Source organism: Phyllobates terribilis, unplaced genomic scaffold (assembly GCF_046119375.1).
Source record: "Phyllobates terribilis strain yellow unplaced genomic scaffold, ASM4611937v1 Scaffold_1__5_contigs__length_1240528914, whole genome shotgun sequence".
NCBI classification, from domain to species: Eukaryota; Metazoa; Chordata; class Amphibia; order Anura; family Dendrobatidae; genus Phyllobates; species Phyllobates terribilis.
In genome coordinates this window covers 1,045,346,452-1,045,373,979 of record NW_027362761.1, presented here as the reverse complement: position 1 = coordinate 1,045,373,979, position 27,528 = coordinate 1,045,346,452, and the positions used below count along the sequence as shown (strand labels likewise).

Genomic DNA, 27,528 nt, shown 5'->3' with positions numbered 1-27,528 from the left:
TTTCCCACCTTGTTTCGCTTAGAGGTTTTAGAGTCAGAGATGGCAAATGACGCACGAGTACTTCCCAACGCTGAGTTGACGAAGAGAAAAATACGTAGAGATTTTGAACTAACAGGAAAAAAGTTGTCGCTCCAAAACAACATTTAGCGGCATCGTTGACCACTAAGTTTAGAGAATGGGAGCTGCAAGGCACAAAGAATGCACGTGGGTTTATGTCCAAAATTCGTCTTTGCAGTCCAATGTTTTTTCCCTTCATGTTGCTCCCATTGTCGTAGCCTTGCCCTTGTAAGTTGTCCACAGAGAGCGACAGTTCTTCAAATTTGTTCAAGACAGCGGCTGTCAAACCACCTCCAGTTGTATCAGAAACAGGAATGAATCCCAAGAAGTGCTCTTTAATTTCAAACTTTTTGTCTTCTGATGTGGAAACAAACCGAACAATGATAGTCATTTGTTCAACATGAGACACGTCAGAAGTACAATCCAGCACTACAGAAAAGTATTTTGCAGTTTTGACATTGTCAAGAATCTTTTCCTGAATACCATTACTTAGCAGTTGAATCATCTCATTCTGTATTGCTTTTCCCAAATAATGTGCATGAATCTCTTTGTCCCAGATTTTCCGAATGTGCTCACACATGACGGGATCGAACATAGCCAAATACTCCACAAATTTCAAAAAGTTCCCATTATTAGATGCAAACAATGCATCATTTGATCCACGGAACGCTACGTTTTGCGTACCTAGTACCCTCACTAGAGCTATCAACCTTTCTAAAATTTGATGCCAGTATTTTTCTTGCTCTTCAATTTTGCGTAAGTGTTCTTCGTCAATGGTCTTGTTCATCTTAAGTCTATTTTCGAGTTCCTTCCATTTTTGAAAGCTAATCATGTGATCTTTGCTTTTTTCGTGGCTGGCTAAAATAGCAGATATGTTTTTCCAGTCATTTACACCATCAGTACCTAAGGCTGAGCGTTTGATGATTCTTAGTTGAAGTGATGAGTCTGGAAACAACGTGCAGCAAAAACAAAAAACTGAATTTTTCTGAATAGAATACGTTAGCCAATTGCGTTCAAGACTTTCACCATTGACAAGACGACGTTTATAGTGAACACAAGAAAATTTTCTACGATTAGTGTCCAAAGGAAAATCGAAATCTTTAACTTGTGTGGGGCCGAGTTTTACTACATCTAGGCGTAAGTCATCATTGATTACGGTCCACGTAGCGGGATCGTCTGAATAGTCTTTGCGTAGTATTTCTATAGATGTACCAGCCTCCATGTCAGTACTGGTACTTTGATCAGATCTACCACCAGATATTGATGGTTGTAGTTCACTATTTTCAGCATGAGAAACAAATTCTATTTCCACATTCGATATTTCCGAGGCAACAGAAGCCTGTTGTTCCAAAGTTTGGAATTCCGCGTCTTCATTTCTATTGCTTAGATATTTTAAAAATGACCCTTTGATTTTTGAAAGTGATTTCGCCTCCTCAGCTTTTCTTTTACGGTTCTGAAACCCCGAAAGTTTTTTCTTCTTATCAGCCATGACTCGTTACAACACACAGCATTTACCTAAAAGTTAACGCGCCGATTAAAATTGTTATCTGAACATTATATAATACGATTTTACTTTTAAGACAAAAACCACAAATTTCTTTAACAATTTCCAATGTTTCCAATATTTTTGAAAATCAAAACAATATACCTACCTCGCAGCGCCTAACACTTTAGAACCTAGGCCAAAAATTTACTAAAAACCTCCTATTTTCTATTTGCATTCATGAAACCTCATGGAACAATGAATCTAATGAATATACAAAATAACAGCAATGGCTCACATGATAAAGCATGCAAACAGTAGAGACATACCTCGAAAATATTATAATCGCGCGCGCCGATATGCAAAAAACGTAGATACTATCTCCCTTGCCTTAGCTGGCCTGACTATCAGTCCAGGCAGTCTACGCCAATGCATCAAAACAGACTCCTCCCACTAGCCGCATCGACTGCTGATGACATCTATCAATATAATCGCCAACTAGTACCTAGTACCTAAAGTCCAAACTACGTATAAATAGGCCATATGGTACACCTACCTTTTAAGTATACATATTTTTTTCTCTCGGGCGCCCCCTTAGTGTAGTGTGTGCATTTTTGGTTGTTTGCTTTGCCAACATTTGAAAACTTAGGAGCAAAATAAACGCGTGGGATCAAACACCTGTCAGCAGACGATGCAAACGACTCACGTCCGTAGTTTAGCACCTCCTTTCCGTGCGTAAATTGAAGCTCAACGGTTTTTCTTTTAAATTTATGGTAAAAAAATTTATGTACACTTTTCTTTCCATCCCTAAAACTTTTTGCCTTTTGAAAAGATTTTTTATAATTTTTTCTATTTTTTCTCTGGCGCCCCCTTAGGGTCGGCGCCCTAGGCAGCCGCCTAGTTCGCCTATACATTTGGGCCGGCCCTGACTGCGAATGAGCTTTGTTTATGGATTATTAGGTGGGAAAGATGTGATAAGTAGTTTCCACTACATTGAAAAAAAAATCTGTTACAAAAAGCAATCAGCAGCCTTATGGGGGGAAGAAATATAATTTCCCAGTATATCTGCCGGCCTACGTATACCATCAGGTTACATCAGGGAACATACACGAGCCTTCATGTCACAAAATAGCCAGTGGTTTCTGATGACAGAAGTAAGACGCCATCAGCTTCCAGTTACAAAAAGTCAAAAATAGTTGACAAGATGAATGATTAAATCTAAGTAAGAACCAGACAGAGTGGTGTCATACGTAATAAGAGCCAGGTTGTTTTGACGTGTTCACAACACTGGGATCCTAAACACAAAGCTACAATTGCTGAACAAAAGCAAAACAAAATGGCCCACAGCCAGTCCGTACAAACACTTCCTCAAGAATGTCAAGTATGAAATCTTCCAAGTAATGATCATGTTCAATTAACTGGGAATGTTAAACAATTCTTTGCCACGGGAGCAGAAAATATGGCTTCAAATACAACACATTCCTACTGGAGAGACTGGTGGGGATTCAGTATCGACTGCGAGCTCCTTCTGATATTTTTCACATATTAAACTCTTTATTTTGGAGAGATATCGCTCACTTTGGGTTGTCATAGCAGCAGAAATATTTTTATCCAGTTGCATCCTCCAAAGTTACCCTTCTGAAAATAAAAAGCATTCAAAAACCTGAAATGAAGCTACAATCTCTTCAAAATATGGCAGCAGAACTTTATGTCAAGCCCTTCTTCTACGCCTCAAATTACTCGTTACTTTGCTATTGAAATGTTCTTTATTATAACGTGTCTGTACAGTTGAATCAGAATTAATTAAAAAAAAACAGCAATTCTGGAATTGATTCTCAGCATTTTTTTACAGCGTTCATATAAATTGACATGCTAAATTTATTCAAGGTGGTGAATATGATTTCAGCAATCTTTATGTTTCACTGTGTTGCCATAAGGAGACATAGCGGGCAATTCATTAAGGGAATTCTATCGTAAAACACCTTAATATTTTTCCACAAGTCGGAAGTTGCAAAACAATATTGCGACATTTGATATTTAAACGCCAGTCCTGGCCAGCTATGCCAATATGGGTGTAACATGGGTGGGACAGGGTGGGACTACGCTCGTCCATCAAATTCATGAAAAGTTACGCCACTTTAATGGCATAGCTTACTTCAGAAATGTATTCCAGTGCATGACTGGAGTACATTTTTGACAGTGGTACATGCTGGCTAACAGATGGACTTAATTTATTGGGCACATTGTACTCCAGCGAATCCAGTTAATGAATCAGCCCCCTAGCCATTTTATTTTTCTTTTGACAAGGCTGTATGAGATTTTTTTTGTTGTAGGATAAATTGTAATTTTCATCGGTGCTATTTTGCAGTATACCATATATGACTTTTTTTATTACTGTTTTCTGGGGGGTGAGATGAACAAAAACAGCAACTCTGGAATTTTCTTTTTTTTTTCCCCAGTGTTCAATATACACTATAGATAACATGATAGTTTTACAGTTCGGATGTTATCGATGCAAAGCATTTCTTACAGGCAATTTTTCTATTTTTTTACTTGGATTTTTTTTTTTGCACCTTAAAACATATTGGACCCGATTCATCATTTTTTGTCTTGTCGTATTTGCCTATGTTTTTTTTTCTGCCAAATTCATCAAGATGGCGCATGTGGTTCATAATTTTTGTATAAAATCAATTGTTTATAAAAATGCTTTATATTTCAGTGTCTAACCTGTTTTGCGACTTTTTAACGCAAAAGGTCACATTTTCCACTAAATTGTAGCAAAAAATTGTGACAAAGTTTGTGGCGTACATAAAAATATCTCCACTTTTCAAAAATGATAAATTCATAAATGATGAATTAGGTGAAAAGATCTGAAAACTCTAAACTCTGCCCACAGTGGCGATCTAAAGAAAAACACCTAGACGAGAGCTGTGCAAACTTCCTAATTCCTGCTGACTTCCTGGGCTCCTCTTCCAATTAGTAGGTCCCAAAACATTATGACGCACAAACTTTGTCCCACCAGAAGGTATGAGGCTTGGCTACACATTGCCCAATTTAACTTGCCTGTACCATGTAAAACAGCTGCGACCCCAATACCAGTAACCCTGTCACACATTTGGTCAGTCCACTTTTTGTTTTAATTACTGTGATAGTGTTCTCACATTTCCTAAAACTTATCGCACATTGTCACCACCACATCATGGCACATCCACAGTTGACTATTGTGTGACTATGGGCTTCCACACACCACCATATAAATCGGATGAGGGCTTTTATCAGCTAGCACAGGGTTCCCCAACTCCAGTCCTCAAGGCCCACCAACAGGTCATGTTTTCAGGATTTCCTTAGTATTGCACAGGTGATAATTACATCACCTGCACAGGCAATAGTTACATCACCTGTGCAATACTAAGGAAATCCTGAAAACATGACCTGTTGGTGGGCCTTGAGGACTGGAGTTGGGGAACCCTGAGCTAGCACACTGACCAGTGTTATCCATTTGGGCAGTGCTGGCTGTGGAAAAAATGGCAGCATGCTGCAGTTTCACTCTGGAATCAGATGGGTGTGAGAAAAAAATCTGATGCCATACGGAGCCACAGAATGGCATCAGTTTTTTCGGATACATTACAATGCTGTAGCATAGGAAACTGTAAATGGTTATTAACTGCTGAGTTAAAAGAACAGATTACATATGGACAGCAGACGGATGACAAGTGAGAAAAAAATCGTACCACTTTTCTGGATGAAAAACGGACAGATTTTTTATACTGTCATGTTACCCTGGCCCAGTGTTCCCCAACTCCGGTCCTCAAGGCCCACCAACAGGTCATGTTTTCAGGATTCCTTAGTATTGCTCAGGTGATAATTCCATCATCGGCACTGGCAATAATTCCATCACCTGAGCAATACTAAGGAAATCCTGAAAACATGACCTGTTGGTGGCTCTTGAGGACCAGAGTTGGGGAACCCTGCCCTAGCCTAAGGATAAGGCTACACGGTAACATTCATCGAGCAACATTGAGATTAAGAGATGGTGTCAAACTGCAGAATCATCTAATAATTTCCTACCATGTGGTGCTTGTGAATTGCGATCTACCACAAATGCGACACATTTGTTTCCAAATGTGTTTGATTTTATGACAATGGTCAGGACACACGCCACTCTCTCATAGCCTTCAATGTAAGTCGCATGATACTGCAATTTGGCTGGCTGTAAAATGTTATTTGGTGCATAACTTGCCTGAGATTTGCTGCCATGTAGCCCCAGCTTTATGTTTAGCGAGGTTCTGTAAGACATAATATATTGGTCTAGATGTTCGGTCTTTGCCATTGAAATTGAATGTTGAACTGGAGGCTTAGGAGGATGAAGAGACTTTGGCCCTGATTCATCAAGGCCAACGTTTTTCACACCGGTCTTGATGAGGGGGCACACTGGAGTCAGACGCTCCTGATTCATGAAGAGGTGGAAGTGCTCAGTTGCAAAGCTGAACAGGAAAGCTCGGTCAACTGTATGGTGGCCATAGTCAGGTGCTGCACATCCGCCCCTATTGCTGGTGGACAGGGAGGTGTTTGGCCGGATGCAGGGTCAACGTTCAATTTGTCTGTTCCATTTAAACAAAAGAAAAATGGAATTTATGTACAAAATGGAAACAAAAGCAGAGGGGCCTCATTGATCCTCCATGCAGAACTTTTTCTTACATTATAAAAATTGGCGCAAAACAAAACCCATACAGACCCATAATAATCCCCCATAGCAGTCCCTTCTTCTTACGTATACAAAAATGTTGAAAATGGATATGTTCCACATGGATTCTGTTTGTTCCTCTAAATCAGGGATGTCAAACTCAAACACACAGAGGGCCAAAATGAAAAACTTTGACAAAGTCGAGGGCCGGCCAGAATACAGTATAATGGGCCCCACATAGTCCTCCATACAGAATAATGGGTCCCACAAAGTCCTCCATACAGAATAATGGGTCCCACATAGTCATCCATACAGAATAATGGGTCCCACATAGTCATCCATACAGAATAATGGGTCCCACATAGTCATCCATACAGAATAATGGGTCCCACATAGTCATCCATACAGAATAATGGGTCCCACATAGTCCTCCATACACAATAATGGGCCCACATAGTCCTCCATGCAGAATAATGGGCCCCACATAGTCCTCCATACAGAATAATGGGCCCCACATAGTCCTCCATACAGAATAATGGGCCCCACATAGTCCTCCACACAGAATAATGGGCCCCACATAGTCCTCCACGCAGAATAATGGGCCCCACATAGTCCTCCACCCAGAATAATGGGCCCCACATAGTCCTCCATACACAATGATGGGTCCCACATAGTCTTCCATACACAATGATGGGCCCCACATAGTCCTCCATACACAATGATGGGCCCCACATAGTCCTCCATACACAATGATGGGCCCCACATAGTCCTCCATACACAATGATGGGCCCCACATAGTCCTCCATACACAATGATGGGCCCCACATAGTCCTCCATACACAATGATGGGCCCCACATAGTCCTCCATACACAATGATGGGCCCCACATAGTCCTCCATACACAATGATGGGCCCCACATAGTCCTCCATACACAATGATGGGCCCCACATAGTCCTCCATACACAATGATGGGCCCCACATAGTCCTCCATACACAATGATGGGCCCCACATAGTCCTCCATACACAATGATGGGCCCCACATAGTCCTCCATACACAATGATGGGCCCCACATAGTCCTCCATACACAATGATGGGCCCCACATAGTCCTCCATACACAATGATGGGCCCCACATAGTCCTCCATACACAATGATGGGCCCCACATAGTCCTCCATACACAATGATGGGCCCCACATAGTCCTCCATACACAATGATGGGCCCCACATAGTCCTCCATACACAATGATGGGCCCCACATAGTCCTCCATACACAATGATGGGCCCCACATAGTCCTCCATACACAATGATGGGCCCCACATAGTCCTCCATACACAATGATGGGCCCCACATAGTCCTCCATACACAATGATGGGCCCCACATAGTCCTCCATACACAATGATGGGCCCCACATAGTCCTCCATACACAATGATGGGCCCCACATAGTCCTCCATACACAATGATGGGCCCCACATAGTCCTCCATACACAATGATGGGCCCCACATAGTCCTCCATACACAATGATGGGCCCCACATTGTCCTCCATACACAATGATGGGCCCCACATTGTCCTCCATACAGAATAATGGGCCCCACATTGTCCTCCATACAGAATAATGGGCCCCACATTGTCCTCCATACAGAATAATGGGCCCCACATAGTCCTCCATACAGAATAATGGGCCCCACATAGTCCTCCATACAGAATAATGGGCCCCACATAGTCCTCCATACAGAATAATGGGCCCCACACAGTCCTCCATACAGTATAATGGGCCTCACATAGTCCTCCATACAGTATAATGGGCCCCACATAGTCCTCCATACAGTATAATGGGTGCCACATAGTCCTCCATACAGAATAATGGGCCCCACATAGTCCTCCATACAGAATAATGGGCCCCACACAGTCCTCCATACAGAATAATGGGCCCCACATAGTCCTCCATACAGAATAATGGGCCCCACATAGTCCTCCATACAGAATAATGGCCCCACATAGTCCTGCATACAGAATAATGGGCCCCACATAGTCCTCCATACAGAATAATGGCCCCACATAGTCCTGCATACAGAATAATGGCCCCCACATAGTCCTCCATACAGAATAATGGGCCCCACATAGTCCTCCATACAGAATAATGGGCCCCACATAGTCCTCCATACAGAATAATGGGCCCCACATAGTCCTTCATACAGAATAATGGGCCCCACATAGTCCTTCATACAGAATAATGGGCCCCACATAGTCCTTCATACAGAATAATGGGCCCCACATAGTCCTGCTTACAGTATAATGGGCCCCACATAGTCCTCCATACAGAATAATGGGCCCCACACAGTCCTCCATACAGAATAATGGGCCCCACATAGTCCTCCATACAGTATAATGGGCCCCACATAGTCCTCCATACAGAATAATGGGCCCCACATAGTCCTCCATACAGAATAATGGGCCCCACATAGTCCTCCATACAGAATAATGGGCCCCACACAGTCCTCCATACAGAATAATGGGCCCCACATAGTCCTCCATACAGAATAATGGGCCCCACATAGTCCTCCATACAGTATAATGGGCCCCACATGTGGTTATTGTGGGCAGAGTAAGGCTACGTTCCCACTATGAGTTTTGTTGAGTTTTAGACGGTGCAGCATTTCTGCACATATTATTTAAATTAGGTTGCTTGTGTTTTTTCATTGCATTTTTTACATGCGTTTTTATTGTGTTTTTGACACTGCAGGTTTTTGTCTCTTGTTGGTGTATTATGCTTTAAATAAAGCTGCTTTGTTTTTGATAATTCCTGTTATTTTGCATGCGTTTGTAAAGCGTTTCTGCCTCAAGAACGCAATAAAAATATATGTTTTCTATGGGGAAAATTCACACAGAAAGCTCAGCGCACCCTCAAGGCAAACTAACATGGTGCAGATTTGAAACCTGCACCGCAGGTCAGTAACCGCCGAGTAAGAAAAAAGCACAGTGGGCAGGAGATTTCTATAAATCCCATCCACTTTGCTGGAACTGTAAGAAGCTGCTTTTTTTGAAGTAGCAAAAATACGCAGCGTCAAAAACGCACCAAGAGTTCATTGTGGGAACGTCTTAGGCTATGTTCCCACTATGAGGTTTTTTACGCTGCGCATTTTTGAAAAAATGCAAGTAACCTATTTTACTTAATGGATGCAAAAATGGTGCAGAAAGTCTGCAACATCAAAAAACTCACCAAAAGTTCATTGTGGAAACGTACGTAGCCTTTGGCTACGTTCCCACGATAAGCTTAGATGTGAATTATATGCCTTTTTGATGCGTTTCTGCAGCGGACTACACTAAAAATGCATGTGCGTTTATTACCTGTGGAATTTCTACACCCAATGCAAGTCTATGGGGAAAATCCACACAGAAAACTCCCGCAGGAGAAATTGACATCTGGCGGATATGAAACCCGCACCGCAAGTCAGTTTACACTGAATTAAAAAGAAGTGCAGAGGGCAGGAGATCTCTATAAATCCCATCCACTTTGCTGGAACTGTACGGCTACGTTCCCACATGTTGTGTTTTTTTCAGTCAGAAATCTGCAGCAAAACTGATCTCTGGCAGGAAATCAGCTGTGTCAACTCTGCAGGTTTTGCTGCGCATTTTCAGTGTTTTTTTCACTGTCCTTCTGTATTTATGCATGTACATAAAGTTCTGTAAAAAAAAAACGAGCCCCATTCTATTTTGCCATCAAAAACACTGAAAAAACGCTGAAAAAATTTACGCACGTTTTCTGGTGCGTTTTTTTCACCACTCATTACTTCTTATGGGTGAAAAAATGATGAAAGAAGTGACATGTTCTATTTTCCAAAAACCCAACCAAGGCACAAAATCCGCAACAAAAAACACAAGATGTGGGAACAGAGAATTCTGGTTTCCCATTCACTTTGATGGTACTGCAAAACGCAGCAGATATTTTGCATAAAAAATCTGCAGCAAAATACACTGAAAAACACAACGTGTGTGAACATAGCCTAAGACGCTCTGCTTCTTGTGCAGCAAAATTACACAGCTTCAAAAACTCACAAAAGCTCATGGTGGGCACACAGCCTTAGAGGGTAATTGTCTATCACTGATGATGACGTGGTCACTGGGCGGCAGAGAGGTTAGCGGAATCGTCGCACATGGCAACAAATCAAATTCAAAGGTTATTTTTCAGAGCGACTGACTGGTTGCCATAGTAACTGCTGAACTCTTTGTTTGCACCTCTTTTTACACATCTCCCTCTTTGCCGTTGTGCGGTGTAGTGTGGCACGCCCCATGCTGCTTTTCAGGTGCACTTCTTGGTATACAGGTGGCCTCTATTTCCTTACTTGAAATTAATATGGAGAAAACATGATCACAGATGTGATTTTCCAGGGAAATCTGATTGTTGCCATAGTAGGCAACAGTTGGACTTTTGCTGTAGTTTGTGTGTATTGCACATGATCCCCAGTTAGTGAATAGTTCCTGGCAGTGATAGGTATAATGCTGGGGTCTGCTCTCCCGGTCACACAGTAAGCAGCAGGCTGGCATGTTGTGGTGTGATAGGTAGACCCTGGAGAGAGAGGAAGAAAGGGAGGTCTCTGTGCACACACTGCATGCACTCAGCGTCTGAGCAGGCTGCAAATAGCTCCCAGCTCTGTGAACTCCAGCAGCTGAGACACCGCTCCCCAGACTACCTGCCCACAGCAAGACTGGAAACACTGCTGCACGGTGGGACTGTACCTGAGCTGCACCAAAGTACCTGAGAGCTGAGCTACACCAGTGCCTGGGAGTTACAGCAGTACCTGGGCAGCAGAGCACACACCTACACCAGTACCTGGGAGTTACAGCAGTGCCTGAGAGCTGAGCCAGAACCTGAGCAGCAGAGTGCACACCTACACCAGTACCTGGGGGTTACAGCAGTGCCTGAGAGCTGAGCCAGAACCTGGGCAGCAGAGTGCACACCTACACCAGTGCCTGGGAGCTACAGCAGTACCTGAGAGCTGAGCTACAGCAGTACCTGGGCAGCAGAGCACACACCTACACCAGTACCTGGGAGTTACAGCAGTGCCTGAGAGCTGAGCCAGAACCTGAGCAGCAGAGTGCACACCTACACCAGTACCTGGGGGTTACAGCAGTGCCTAAGAGCTGAGCCAGAACCTGGGCAGCAGAGTGCACACCTACACCAGTGCCTGGGAGCTACAGCAGTACCTGAGAGCTGAGCTACAGCAGTACCTGGGCAGCAGAGCACACACCTACACCAGTACCTGGGAGTTACAGCAGTACCTGAGAGCTGAGCTAGAACCTGGGCAGCAGAGTGCACACCTACAGCAGTGCCTGGGAGCTACAGCAGTACCTGAGAGCTGAGCTACAGCAGAACCTGGGAGCTACAGCAGTACCTGAGAGCTGAGCTACAGCAGAACCTGGGAGCTACAGCAGTACCTGAGAGCTGAGTCAGCACCTGAGCAGCAGAGCTCAGAGTTACACAGAAGGTTACACCAGGATCTGAGCTCATTAGCTAGGAGCGGCACTGAACCTGGGAGCTTCAATAATACCTGAGAGCAACAATACCAGTATCCTGGGAACAGTTCCCATCTCTGTGACACTGTATCTCCAGGAGACATTACACTTGGACTGAAAATGTGATAGTAACAGTGGTGCCTGATAGCAGTACTGCCACCTGAGCTGTTCAGTCAAGAACAACACCTGGACCTGATAACCATACTGTGCTGCACCCTGGAGAGCAAGAGATCCCAGTACCTGATAGCAGTAGTACCAGTACCTGAGCTGCACGTCTCCCTGACGCACCTGTCCGGTGGGTACAGCTATGTCACACTCTGTTTCCTGATAGGTAAAGCATGCTGCCCGACCTGTATGTGATATGTGCTCATGGGTAAATATTTATATGTTGTTATTACTCTTTTGACACATTTAGTTCCTTACAACCTGTTTGCAGTGTCCTGGATGTATCTATTTGAGCCAGAATAAAATGTATTTAAGTAGATTGTTGTTTGCATAGAACATAACGGACGAAACGGATGTTCAAAGGGATATTGTGCGTATTTCCGTTTGGATCATTTTTTTCTAAAGTAGTCTGCTGAGCATTTTTATCTTTAAAGAAAATGAAAGCTAGACGTGTACCTTTTTATTAAAAAAAAAAAAAAAACAACAACTTTAAAGTCTGTAGAAAAACTATGCAAATGTATTCCTTTACATTTGCATGTCTGTTTTTTTTTTTTTAATTGCATTTTTTTTTGATACACTATAACACCATGCAGCTGTAACATATTCCAAAATGGTAGTGTGAAACTAGCCTCAGATACTGTTGAGTTGCTTCAAGAGTGATGCCACTGCTCCATCATCTTCGCTTTGACCTTTCCGAGGTCAAGGTTACATAGTGACATGCTGGGTGGCATTTATCAGTGTGATCTGTTGCTTCCTTATACCTGTCATAGCCGCACACACAAGACAGATTGCTGTGCCCTCATCTGGCATTGTGAGGGTTACAGGCTGATAACACAAGTCTCAGTACTGATGCTCTGTCTCTGCAGGGTGAATGTTTTCTACTTTGATGGCGTCTGTAGCATTTGGGCACATTTATTTACATGCTCCACCACAATCCTACAGCAGCTAGGACATTCATTCCGTACCTGCATTACTTTTCCCATTCTATTAAGTGAGCAATAAATATTACAAAATTTTTGATGTCGCATTGCTGCTAGTCCAGATTCTCATTTTACCACCAGGGAAAGCCCCCCTTTCCCCTCTTTATTACTCCACGTGCAGATGTTGAGTATTTTCTAGTGTATTTTCACTCAGGCCACGTTCACACGTTGAATATTTGTAGACCAAAAGCCAGAGTGGTTAATAAATACAGAAGTGGTGATATGTTTCTATTATACTTTTCCTCTGATTGTTCCACTCCTGATTTTGGCTTACAAATACTGTGGTAGGGCATGTGCCCACGGTCGGGAGCCGCTGCGGGTTTGAAGCTACTTGTCTATGCAGCGTCAAACCCGCAGCGTCCAGATGTTACAACATATCCACTATGCGTCTCTGTGCACCTGCGGATCACTGGCGGACACGGACATGCGTCACATCTTTCAGACCCGCAGCATGTCAATTTCTCTTGCGGGTCCACTAGTGGACTTTCCCCATAGATTAACATCTTTAAGGAAAGTCCACATGTGAAAAAAAAACAAAAAAACGCGTCGCTCATTTTTATAAAATGAGGGCGGAAACCGTGCGGCTATCCCGCAGAGTCGGGGCCGCAGGCGGCTCCTGACCGTGGGCACATACCCGTAAACACTCACCAAATACTCAGCGTGTGCACGTGGCCTTATTTTCTTATGTTGGTATAGGGAATATGGTAATGAGTTGTCTTCATAAGAAAACAGGTTGCCAAGGACTACCAAAAAATGGCTTCTTTCTTCCTAAAACTTTGCCACATCTTTCTATAGGTTGGATCTGGTATGGAGCAGTGCAAAATGAAAAGACTCTGGAGATTTATGTGCTGTGCTGTTTTAGATGTTTAAAATCCCTTAATGCAGTATGATGTAACTACGTCATTGTTGGGGTGTCTATGTGAGCAGAGGACTCAGGAGATGAACTCTCTCCACACACAGTAGATGTCAGCTATGTACCATCTGTGTCTAACAGCAATGAGAGGAGCTGAGCTCTGATCGCTGCTATTAATCATGTGTATGCCAGTGCACGTGTACCAGCTCCCATAGTCTCCATGTGTCTTTATCGCTGAGCACCGGTGGGTTACCATTGCAGCCAGGGCCCTTCTGAAAGCCCCCTCCGATGCCATCTCGGTACTCCTGTGAAGTGCAGCCACATGCTGAACTTCATAGGAGACCACGCGTTTAACTGTATACTGCAATACTTTGTCAGTGAGGTATTCTTCAAGTATCCAGTATTTTTTATTTTTTTTTTCAGTGGATAAAATATCACAGCAACGAAAACCTGATTGAAACAACATCTGGGGGGGCTTATATTTATATACAGAATTGAAAAACCAATGCTGCAGTATGTAAGCAAAGAGCAGCAATCTGAACCAATCACGAGTTCGGAGGTGTGTCTTGGACTTCTCCAGACCTCCTGTAGGCACTGGAGCTAAGCTGTAGTCACAGATTATAGACCTACCCTAACCAAGTTGAGCTAATTATGACTAGTCATCTAATGCTAGCCATATGACGCGCCCCCTGGGCCAGTGCTGTAGGGGATACCCGGAGCCGGATCTCGATGGGGGTAGTAGTCCTTGTGGCGGTGACCCGGTCCGTGCCCAGGGTGTCAAACTAAGTGGCAGTCTAAGGCAGCAGATGTTAACTTGATTGTCGACTACGCCACCCGTTGAGTGCGGCTTTGAAGCCGCCGCTGCAGAGCAGTCCACTGAGGCCGGTGGTATATGTGTAGCAGTGATGGTATAACCCCCAACGGGAGGGGTATGGCCTCAGGGCAGCAGGTGTAGATGATGGGGGTTGTGATGATGCAGAAAGAAGATTCAGAGTCAGGAGATGCAGTTCAGGGTTTTTACTTACTGGTGTTCTCTTGGTCACTCTGGCCTTGAGTGACCACCCGAGCCGTGCTGCGTCCACCAGGTCTTGGACTCGGCCAACCCCCAGGCAATTCCGGAGCGTGGTCCTGAGCTCCTTTCTGACTCTCCCTTCCTCTGGCCGTTCCCACCAGGGTTCCACTTTTGGCCGGCTCCCTTGGGTCTCTTGGTGGTCAAGCCTCCTCTGGGCTCCCTGACCCTATGCTCGGTGTGCCTTTCTAGTGGATTTGGTGAGGGTCGTGGCAGATCCTGACCACGACCTCCGGTTCCTGGCTAAGGTTGGTTTTGGCCTCTGCCAGCTTGGGATCCGGTACCCTTGTCCGCCAACCCTTCACCCTTTTGTCTTTATTCTGGGATCTTGGGGTTCCCTTCTTGTCTCCTCTCTGGGTCCTTCTTTTCTCCTCTCTCCCTCTGCAGGCTCTGCTCTGGAGCTGGGCCCAGCCGGAGCCACAGCTCCCTGTCAGCCCTCCTGGCTGAGCTCCTCTGCTCTGCTCCTCAGGCTAAACTCTGACTGAACTCTGTTCTAAGATGGTGCCCACCTTATATACTCCCTCTATGTGTGAGCTCAGGTGACCAGCACCCAATGAGCTCCTATCTTTACCCAGACTACTCCCCCTATCTGCCCCTACACTACTGGGATGTTCCACCCCCCTCCCACTCCAGCCAGGGACAGACGCTGTCGTACCTGCACATAAACTGGTGGGAGTACCGTAGTTCTGTCCCCCGGAAATGGGATGTATGTAGTGCATGCAGCCTACTAGCTCAGTTCCACACTCCATCCTTACCCGGGAGTGGAATACCACACCTCTGGCTTGAGGTGTAATACCCCTGTAGCAGCCGAGCCCTCAGGGTGCTACATTCCCCCCTGGTAAATCACAGCACGTCCTCGGGCTGTAAAAGAATAAACATCCAAAAACATACAATTTTTTCAAAACATCATAAACATATAAAACATTATAAACATTATCCTTCAATCATCCCTTTATGGGAGGTACTTCTTACTTATAATGTTACCAGCATCAAATGTTACGGACACATCATATAATAATATTAACTCTTTCAGCATAATAAAACTTTTCCTATAAAACATTTTTGACCTCTGGCCACTTGTGCAAATTGTGACCAGGGAAGTGCCACAGTCTCTTCAAGAAAAACACAGCTTTCCTATAAAACCAGTAGGGGGCGCCTTAGAAAGCGCAACTATATACAAGGGGAGGTATGGCCGCTCTCAGTCCTCGACCAGTGGGATTAAGGAATGGCTGTTCACAGTCCTCAGCCTGGTAAGGGATAGGGTCACACGGGTAACAGTTCAATTTGCTGGTCCCAACGGGGACTATATTTTACTTAAGCAGCATGGCATATACCCATACGGGTAAATATATACAGTTCTATTTTACCGTTCTCTAGTAACGGCATCCTCCTGCTCGCTGGGCTGCCGCCGCCCGGGTCTCTTGGGTGAAGCCGATGAGGTTTTCTCCTGCGGGGTCCCACTCAAACTGCGCCTCCTCTAACGAGAGCGGGGTCATCTTGACGGGCGCCGGAGCCGGGATCAGGGGCTCATCCAGAGGTCTTTCTTTCCGGAGTCGGGGATGGTGGAACTCCGGTGGCCACACAAAGGGCTGCCCATCCGGGCATGTGTGCTGGGCAAATAGGTCTTCACCCAGGTGTGGCGCTGTGGACGTTGAGGGCGCTGTTGTGGTGGCGGCGCCCGGGTTCACCAGGCCTTGCGACCAGGCTTGGGGCACCCTGAATGTAAAGGGCACCGTGAAGACGGCGGCGCCCGGGGTTACTTGGCCCAGCGACCAGGCCGGTGGCTCAGTGGAGGTAGAGGGCGCTGTTGGTACTGCGGCGCCCGGGGGTACTCGGCCTTGCGACCAGGCCAGTGGCGTCTCCTGCTTGGCCGCGCTCAGGATTGAGGCGCGTGACGTCACAGGGGGCGTGGTCGCGGCTCCTGCCGCTTGAGGCCTAGCTTGGAGCGGTGACGATGCAGCAACGTGAGTGGTGAGTGGGGTCTCGGGCTCTGCGACGGGGAGTTGGGGCAGGCTTGCGACCATCGGGCACGGGATGTTGTCGTCCCCATTACCTGCTCCCTTTTCTTCAACTCCCTCCGCGGCGTCGTCTCCGGCTGTCGTCCCTCCTGCACCGTCCTCAGAGGCGGACATGCTCCTTGTTGTGGGTGGCGTGCTTCGCTGGCGGGTTCCAGCCTGCTGGGCCATCTCTCTGCTCCATGCGGCCAGTACGTCCCGCTGCACTCGGGCCATCCTCTGAGCCAAGCCCTCCAGTGCGGTCCGTGCATGCTCCCGATCTCTGGGGAGCTGCGCCAGGATCTCCACCAGGCCTTCTGGGGTTGTCGCTTGCAACAGGCTCCTGACCACTGGGTCGGTGCTGCCTGCCTCTCCCTCCATCTCCGGGTACGGCTCCTCCAGACTCCTCCAGGCTGCACCCATCTTCTCTGTTTTGTTCTGTATCCGCCCACATTGAGGGCGGTCCTCGGGCAACTTGGTGATTGTCAGTTCCAGGGGCAGACCCCCCACGCTGATGGACACCTCAATCATTGCAGTCTCTGCTGGTGGGGGCGGTCTTCGTTTTTGGCGCCATTCTTGGTCCTGGCCCACGATGGGAGGTCGTCTCTTACCACCCTCTGGCACGCCCATAATGGCGTCCGCTCTGCCAGGGCGGGAAATCTTCTCAGATGGCGGGAACCGCTTCCCAGTGGCGGGAAACACTGCAGATGGCGGGAAAAGACTGCAGATGACGGGCAAATGGCGGGAACCGATCCGAGATGGCGTCCGATGGCGGGGACCCTCCGGAACCGGCGGGAGACTTCTTTTTGAGGTAAATGCGAACTTTTCTTCAGGCACGCAGTACCCGATGGTTGCGGGCACGTGATCCTGCCGACTACGCCAAAAGTTGACGCGCCCCCTGGGCCAGTGCTGTAGGGGATACCCGGAGCCGGATCTCGATGGGGGTAGTAGTCCTTGTGGCGGTGACCCGGTCCGTGCCCAGGGTGTCAAACTAAGTGGCAGTCTAAGGCAGCAGATGTTAACTTGATTGTCGACTACGCCACCCGTTGAGTGCGGCTTTGAAGCCGCCGCTGCAGAGCAGTCCACTGAGGCCGGTGGTATATGTGCAGCAGTGATGGTATAACCCCCAACGGGAGGGGTATGGCCTCAGGGCAGCAGGTGTAGATGATGGGGGTTGTGATGATGCAGAAAGAAGATTCAGAGTCAGGAGATGCAGTTCAGGGTTTTTACTTACTGGTGTTCTCTTGGTCACTCTGGCCTTGAGTGACCACCCGAGCCGTGCTGCGTCCACCAGGTCCTGGACTCGGCCAACCCCCAGGCAATTCCGGAGCGTGGTCCTGAGCTCCTTTCTGACTCTCCCTTCCTCTGGCCGTTCCCACCAGGGTTCCACTTTTGGCCGGCTCCCTCGGGTCTCTTGGTGGTCAAGCCTCCTCTGGGCTCCCTGACCCTATGCTCGGTGTGCCTTTCTAGTGGATTTGGTGAGGGTCGTGGCAGATCCTGACCACGACCTCCGGTTCCTGGCTAAGGTTGGTTTTGGCCTCTGCCAGCTTGGGATCCGGTACCCTTGTCCGCCAACCCTTCACCCTTTTGTCTTTATTCTGGGATCTTGGGGTTCCCTTCTTGTCTCCTCTCTAGGTCCTTCTTTTCTCCTCTCTCCCTCTGCAGGCTCTGCTCTGGAGCTGGGCCCAGCCGGAGCCACAGCTCCCTGTCAGCCCTCCTGGCTGAGCTCCTCTGCTCTGCTCCTCAGGCTAAACTCTGACTGAACTCTGTTCTAAGATGGTGCCCACCTTATATACTCCCTCTATGTATGAGCTCAGGTGACCAGCACCCAATGAGCTCCTATCTTTACCCAGACTACTCCCCCTATCTGCCCCTACACTACTGGGATGTTCCACCCCCCTCCCACTCCAGCCAGGGACAGACGCTGTCGTACCTGCACATAAACTGGTGGGAGTACCGTAGTTCTGTCCCCCGGAAATGGGATGTATGTAGTGCATGCAGCCTACTAGCTCAGTTCCACACTCCATCCTTACCCGGGAGTGGAATACCACACCTCTGGCTTGAGGTGTAATACCCCTGTAGCAGCCGAGCCCTCAGGGTGCTACACATACATATGGCAAAAGTCTTTTTAGCTTTTAGGTGGCTGGTATACATCTTTTATTTAAATTAATGGGGTCCTTTGGGTTCACCAAGAAGTCTGCGTTGGAGGCAGTCTGAGTGTGGGTGCTCCCGACTCTTACATTATCTGTCCGGGGGGAAAGAAGGATCCAACTCGTTGGATTTCGAGTGGCCAATTCTCCTGTTCTTTGGCAGATTAGATGCTGAGCAGAGAAGTCTGGCAGATGCTCTCTTATAGAGAACATGGGGTTGTTCGGCCGAGTATTTCTGTGTATGTGGTAGTCGGGGTAGATAGTTGTCAACCAAATGATCGTTCGGCTGATGGCAGACTGATGTGTATTTTGGCCTGTAGGGAAACAAACTACAGCCAAACACTTCTGACCATGCCCTATCACGTGGCATAACAAAGCATCCGGTATGTGGAAATGGTGTTGAATTTTCTATCGTTGGGACAGGAGGGCTCTAAAGCATTGACTTTTCAATAGGATATGCCGATAGTAACCTTATGTGTATGAGTACGCTTTTGGCATAGTTGGGTTAGAGCTTGTAGGATTTCAGAGTTTACGTCCAGTATTTATAGTTTACTCATGTACAAGAATAAACCTTAAGCCTTTTCTTGTGACAGTAACAAGAGGAGCCCTTGGCTAGGTCATATCTGACCTTGTACCCCTCATTATATATACTGTCACATAAATGTATACCTGCATTGTAAGAATTAGAGGTCCCTGGTCTTGTCTTGTTAAAAAGAAAAAGAACATTCATTAGTGCAGGGCAATATCTAGTATCACTAACCACTTGAGTCATCCTAAATTATTATAGGTTGCAATCCCCTCTGAAGACAGGAGACGCCGAGCCTCATTTAGGATGCCTTCCTTATTTAGACACCTGTCCACCTTGGATTTCCTCTGTAGTATAGTAAGTGAAAAATAAGCTAAACTCCAGGATAACTTACCATTCTTGATTGGATCATCACACTTTCCCTGGCCCAGCACCTCCACTTCTGCATTGGTTCACTCAAGAGTTCTATAAATGAGATGTATACACATATATGCCTGCTTTATATATAACACACAAGAAGTCTGTCTCAGTTGATTAATTAAGCCTGGTATCCATATTATGCCTCTGAATTAGCCTTCACATAGAAGGGGGCTGGCTTGGTTATTGAATCCATACAGCCTCATTGGTTCATGCTGCTGCAAGGGGAGGAACGGGGCAGCAGCATGAACCAATGAGGAAGAGTAGGTGTGTCTCCGACTACCGTTGACACTGTAGCTATGAACAAGCACTAAGCAAAATAAAAAGCAGATAACGATCCCCTGTAGGTCCTGACTTAAATATCATTTTTCAGCTTCTGACTATTTAGTAGCTTTGAAAAAAATTTTTTTAATTGTATTAGAGAGAGCTATGATAATAGCTGAGTTTACGACACAGACTGTACCATTTATGGAGACCACAAATGAGTGAACGTTTTGTTCCTCTGTATTTTTATTTATTTATATTTTTAATAATAATCTCACAATTAACTTGTTTTCACCAGACCAGAAAAGTTTATCTCCTAACCACAGAATATGTGATTACTTTTTGATAGTCGGAGATCCAACCACTAGGATCCGCAACAATCAACAAAATTGGGAACTTTTATCCTCATTAGAATAAAGCGGCAGCGCGCATGCTTCTCTGCCACTCCATTTATTCCCCTCGGAGCTGACAAATTCTGGGCTTGTTTTTGTTCTGGCAGCCCCATATAGGTCATACTCACTGCCGCTCCAGTCTAACAGAGATTAAAGTGCTCCTTCATTGATTAAAACTCCTTGCTCTGCGGATCGATGCGGGTTCCAGCGGGCCCCACACAGTCCTCCATACAGAATAGCAGACCCCACACGGTCCTCCATACAGAATAATAGACCCCATACGGTCCTCCATACAGAATAATGGACCCCACACGGTCCTCCATACAGAATAATGGACCCCACACGGTCCTCCATACAGAATAATGGACCCCACACGGTCCTCCATACAGAATAATGGACCCCACACGGTCCTCCATACAGAATAATGGACCCCACACGGTCCTCCATACAGAATAATGGACCCCACACGGTCCTCCATACAGAATAATGGACCCCACACGGTCCTCCATACAGAGTAATGGACCCCACACGGTCCTCCATACAGAGTAATGGACCCCACACGGTCCTCCATACAGAGTAATGGACCCCACACGGTCCTCCATACAGAGTAATGGACCCCACACGGTCCTCCATACAGAGTAATGGGCCCCACACGGTCCTCCATACAGAGTAATGGGCCCCACACGGTCCTCCATACAGAGTAATGGGCCCCACACGGTCCTCCATACAGAGTAATGGGCCCCACACGGTCCTCCATACAGAGTAATGGGCCCCACACGGTCCTCCATACAGAGTAATGGGCCCCACACGGTCCTCCATACAGAGTAATGGGCCCCACACGGTCCTCCATACAGAGTAATGGGCCCCACACGGTCCTCCATACAGAGTAATGGGCCCCACACGGTCCTCCATACAGAGTAATGGGCCCCACACGGTCCTCCATACAGAGTAATGGGCCCCACACGGTCCTCCATACAGAGTAATGGGCCCCACACGGTCCTCCATACAGAGTAATGGGCCCCACACGGTCCTCCATACAGAGTAATGGGCCCCACACGGTCCTCCATACAGAGTAATGGGCCCCACACGGTCCTCCATACAGAGTAATGGGCCCCACACGGTCCTCCATACAGAGTAATGGGCCCCACATAGAAATGGTGGTTCTGGTGTTGTGGGCCAAATATGATCACCCTGCAGGCCAGAATTTGACATGTATGATCTAGCCCATCGATAGGTTGTCTGCTGAAGACAAGTTATTACCTGTTATGCACACTCCCGGACTGACTGGCGTGTGCGTGATTTAGTGATTCCACTGTGCCATGAACCGGAGAGTGCCTGGAGGGGCGTAACTAAGTATCCACCCGATCCGACCAAGGTCGCACGACGGCTAACGACGCTGTGCACCAGGGAGGAACTGAGCAGAGGGACCAGGTGCTACTCCAGGTCAGACCCCGGACACGGCTGTTGACCCACACCGGGGAATACTGGAACAGGCAGTTTAGGCTGGCACACAGACTGGTGGGTATAGGTAGGCACGGCTGGCGTACAGACGGGGAGGTACTGGCAAGCACGGCTGGTATGCAGACGGGGGGTACTGACAAGCACGGCTGGCGTGCAGACTGGATAGGGTCCAGTACAGACTGAGACTCAGGAACAGAACAGCAGATGCGGTAGACAAACAGAGCAGAGAGATACCGCCGGAGCGGTGAGCAAGGCGGAGCGGGCAGGAACCGCCGGAGCGGTGAGCAAGGCGGAGCGGGCAGGAACCGCCGGAGCGGTGAGCAAGGCGGAGCGGGCAGGAACCGCCGGAGCGGTGAGCAAGGGGGAGCGGGCAGAAACCGCCGGAGCGGTGAGCAAGGCGGAGCGGGCAGGAACCGCCGGAGCGGTGAGCAAGGCAGAGCGGGCAGGAACCGCCGGAGCGGTGAGCAAGGCGGAGCGGGCAGGAACCGCCGGAGCGGTGAGCAAGGTGGAGCGGGCAGGAACCGCCGGAGCGGTGAGCAAGGTGGAGCGGGCAGGAACCGCCGGAGCGGTGAGCAAAGGCAGAGCAGAGGGGACAGGGCTCTGTTCACACGGAACAGACTGGAAGGGAAAGGCAGAACCAGATACACACAAGATTCTTGCAATGAAGTAGCGAGTGGACTCTAAACTCACAAACGGAAGTACAGCGACAACGAGTAGGAGTTAGGTGCAGGTTCAGACTCTGCAGAAAAAGGGAAGGTACGGACATAGAGAAAAACAGGTAACAGGCTAGGAGAGTGTTCAGACAGGAACTGTGTGTTCAGACAGGAACTGACACTGCAGTGAGATACAGGAGCGAGTCTGGGTATGCGGCCCCCAGATTGGCGGACAAACAGGCTAGAAGACACAGATAACAGGTCTGGGTATGCGGCCCCCAGAAGGCGGGACGAACAGGCTAGGAGCGTGTTCAGACAGGCCTGGGAATACAGCCTCAAGGAAGGTGGACAGGCAGGAAAAACAGAACGGGACCTGGCACATCAGAGGCTAGGAGCTCTCTGAGGGTAAGAGTTGCTCAGGAACCTCCTACTGGGTGGAGGGGGTTTAAATATCCAGTGGCTCACAGCAATAGGCTGGAGACGCATTAGGGCTGCGCCTACAGCAGCTATAAGAATCAGGAAGTAACCGGGCCGCCGCCCTAAGCAGTCAGTCAAGGGACATGCAAACAGCATGCACAGGAGCAGAAATAGCAGACTGGACAGACAGGTAAGATTGCGGTCTTGCATAGTGGGAGATGGTGCACTATGCAAGTACGCCGCCAGGGATGTTACACAACCTTTTCAAGGAGGTCCCATAAATTCTCAATTGAGTTTAAAATTCTACTCTCAAGAAGAACAAGCAGCATCTCTGAGACCAAGATGACAAAATGATTGGAGGAGATTCAGCATCATACAGAGCAGGCTAGTTGCTGAGGCAGGTAAACAGTTCAATGCTTAAAGGGAACCTGTCACCTTAAAAAATGCTATTTGCCTGCAGAAATAGGATTAAACTGCAGGTAAATAGCATTCCAGTGCTGTATGGCCGTCTTACTGAAAGTACATCTACCCCGAGAAAATGAATTTATATCCTCCCAGGAGCTGCTGGCGTACACAGAGTGGCTACAGGCACTGCTCATTATACTGTGAGCTGCAGCTGTAAACGCCCTGGAAATTTGATTGACAGGTTGGTCAGCAGTACATCTGTGCAGAGCCAGCTGCCAAAGAGCTGTTGCTCTGTGTACACTAGTATAGTGAGCGGTGACTGTAGCTGCTCCGTGCATGCCTCTATGATTTGCAGTTGGCTGCTCTCGAGAGGAAATAAATTAAAGAGGTTGTCCATTTTCATATCAATAGTAGGCGGATGTATAGCAGCCACTACAAGTAGACGGAGCAGCTCAGCAAGTGAGTACCGCCAGCTGCCAAGTCTGATAACAGCTGATCGGCGGGGGGTGCTGGGTGTCAGACCCCGGACGATCAGACATTGATAACCTATCGTACGGATCGGTTATCATTGTAAAAGTAGTGGACAACCTCTTTAATTTACTGCCAGTAGCTGCACCATCAGTAAGGGGTCTTAACAGCATTATAACACTTTTTACTATCAGATGAACCCTTTATCTGCATTTAAATCGCGTTTTGTGAGGTGACGCGTTCCCTTTAAAACCATTTTTGTGTTATGTCTTTATAAAAATGATACTTCTCTATTTTAACAGTTATTTTTCTTCTTTCACATCAAAGGTGAACATGCCGCAGCGCACAAAACCACATGTAATAAAACAGCATTGTGCCTCATAGCACTAACATTTCGGATGATAGAGCACTGTGATATTAGTCCTCCTAAGGCAAAAAAAGCCAAAGAAAAAACATTCAGTTCATATAATGTTTTTTGGTCCCTCACAAGTATAACTTTGTGGACCTGAAAAGATCCTCAATTACATGCTGATTGTAGTGAAGCCTGATTTTGTGATGGGCTTTATTAGTTTGGCGTCTGTTAATTCACAAATAGTTTTTAGATTTTCACATGGCTGTTATTTGGTGCCTTCCGTGAAGCTCGGCACAAACTGCTTCTCGTTTTCCCAGCTGACTGTGGCTTAATATGTCCAGTACAGTGAAGGTGGTGGAAGGTAGACACAGGCCATTCATAGCTGCCCAGATTCAGCTACAAGAAGAAACTCTCATGGGAAAACTGGAATGCCTTTTATTTGCTTCAATTTACCTCTGGGTTCAGAGCAGCAAACAGTAACATTTTGTGCAGGTTTTGGCGACACAGTGATGCCTTTGTAAACTTTCCAAAGGTGGTGTCAAATAGATTGGGAAAATAGCTGAAAAAAACATAGCTGGTTCTCCTTATCCTTCCTTAATAAGATCCACTCCCACAGAACAGTACAAGCCTTCATCAACCCAGTGACGCAAACTCACAAGTGGCTTACCCATGTGTTCACATTTTTGTGTTTTTGTTGGATGTGGCAGTGTGTTGTAAACTAATGTAAGAAGTTCCTTACATCTGCACTTTATAGCTGGATTATACAGGACATAACATACCATGATAAGTATTTATATTATTCAACAGTCAGTTCCTGTCTACAGACCAAAATTGGTCATTGCTCTGTAGGGGGATGCAGATGCCAGTTTTTGGTGTACAAGTTCTATACGTGTATTTCAGAGATATAACTCCTTATATATTGGGCTGGGTTCACACGCTCCATTTTTGCAGTGTTTTCAGCAGCCAAAACCTGCTCTCTTTGCAGTAAAAATAGTGTTCAAAATGCCAGTTTTTCAGCGTTTTCTCTGCATTTTTTGCATGTTTTTTGATGCGGATTACTTGTGAGATTTGTCTACAATACATGTTTAGTAAAACAAGCTTTACTCACCAAAAATGCTGCAAAAAGCACTTAGTTGCGTTTTTCCACTTACTCATTGCTTTGTACGGGTGGAGAATTGCTGCTGTTTTCCCACTCGTTCCGTAAAAAAAAAACAATCGTGTGTATGAGATTTCCGATATCTCATAGCATTTGCTGGTACTGTAAAAAGAAGCTTTTAATTTAAAAAGATGCAAAAAAAACGTGTGAACATGGCCTTATAGTCTAGGTGGCTGTTCACATGTCCGTTTATTTTTGCAGACTCAGTGGCCTGTTACAAGGCACAGAAACATGTCCGATTCTGATTTGAATCACAGCCTAAGCTCGTCTATCCAATTCTATGGGTTTGTGAATAAAGTTTTCGTCAGCTCTCGAATGCCATCTGTGTGTTATCCAATTTGATTGGAGAAGCTTGAGAAAACTTCTCGTAGACAAAAAAAATCATGAAACTCTGAAGGTAAAAACGGACACTTTGATCAAGCTCTTATGAAAATCGAATCTACAGCACTGTCGAAAATTGGTCAGTTTTTGCGTACGAAAAATAATGATTGACGTCTGATTGAGCCCTAACACTGTGTGTTTATACATAGTCCCCGATTCATCATTATGCCATACATCACCTGTCTTGATGATTCGGGGCCATAGAACTTTTCAATTTGGTTTCCATCACGGATTGCTTTAAATAGAGGGAATGACTTTTTTACCTAGTAGTCCCCCAACAGCAAGCCTTGCTAGCATGAATAAGACAATGAAAATGAAGACATTATCTGGAATTATCTAATGAGCATTGATTCTTCATTCCATTGACATATTTGCTGCTGGCAGATAACATGGTAATTTAAGGAACCCTAAAAATGTTTTATAGTGTCACATACGTCTTGCATTGGTGGCCTAACACCTTCTGTGCTGTCTAGAACCTTGTCAGTTCTAATTCAATGCAGCCATCTTCGAAAATTGCCTTATACTTTCTCTACTGCTTGGAACCTTGAAACCTGTCAAAGAGGGGCCTTTAAGACATTTTTTAATTACAGCAGCTTGCTGTCTCATTCCTCTACATTGGAAGCCCACCGCAAGTCCATCTAAGCTGGAGTTTCTAGAATATTTAAATGGTACGATGCGTATGGAAAAGCTAAAGGTGACAAATCATGATTTGTATGTTCATTGTAAGTTTTCCAATTCATGGCTCTGCTGGTTCTTGTTTTGGGACTCACCACTTGTTGAATTCCAAACTGCATTGATTTGGGAACACAAATATAAATGCAGATACAAACCCTTTTCAACAAGTCATAACCAACATATATCAGAGAAGGGAAGATTTTGTGCAGTCTGTTCGAGTATCTACACCACCGAGTTGCTATTTAACAAAGCGTTTTGTTTTTTCCCGCAAAGTATGAATGCAGCCTAAAGATGAGACAAATGTATGATGAGTTTATAGCTTAACGTTAGCAAGAAAATCTATTTGTATCGCTGGTGAGAGATCTGAAGTCCACCTTGCACATGGTTAACCGGTTAGTATGGACAGGTGACAGAGTGTGTTTCATATATAGGCAATGGTGATAATAATGGTGTACTTGTCACATTTTAACCATTTTATTTTTGCTTAGAGTGCTTTTGTAGCGCCCCGAGGGTTCGGTTGCTACAGGGGTATTGCACCTCAACCAGAGGTGTGATATTCCACTCCCAGGTAAGGATGGAGTGTGGACCAGGGCTCCTTTAGCTGCTCACATATACACACACTCCTCATTTCCGGGGGACAGCTCGACGGTGCTCCCATTTATATATATGCAGGCACAACTGACCATGTCCCTGGCTGGAGTGGGGAGGGGGGAGAGAACCCAGTGATGTAGGAGCAGAAGGGGACGGTTTCTGGAGCATAGGAAGGAGCTCATTGGTTGCAGGTCACCTGAGCTCAGACACAGTAAAGTAGATAAAAGGTGGGAGCCATCCTTAGTGAGTGAGTCGGTGGTCAGAGAGGTAGTTCAGCCAGAGAGGGCTGACATGGAGCTGAGGCTCAGTCTGAGCTCAGCTCCACGAGGCAGGCCTAAGGTGAAGGCCGGAGCCAGAAAAGAAAAGGGAGGAAGAAAGGTGGAGAGAAAGAGGAGTAGAAAGGCTCCAGAAGCAAG

General features: G+C 46.5%; 1 protein-coding gene across 28 annotated transcripts in view; it reads left to right on the top strand.

Moving 5' to 3' along the window:
* The window catches only part of SORBS2 (sorbin and SH3 domain containing 2), a 417,459-nt gene that overhangs the window by 81,188 nt on the left and 308,743 nt on the right, over positions 1 to 27,528 (top strand). The window contains exon 1 of one of the 28 annotated variants that reach the window (XM_073645320.1): positions 10,826 to 12,038. The exons of the other annotated variants lie outside the window; for them this stretch is intronic. The gene's annotated coding sequence lies outside the window, so the exon portion shown is untranslated. Of the gene's footprint in view, positions 1 to 10,825; positions 12,039 to 27,528 lie in introns of those variants that run through there. 28 annotated transcript variants of the gene reach the window in all.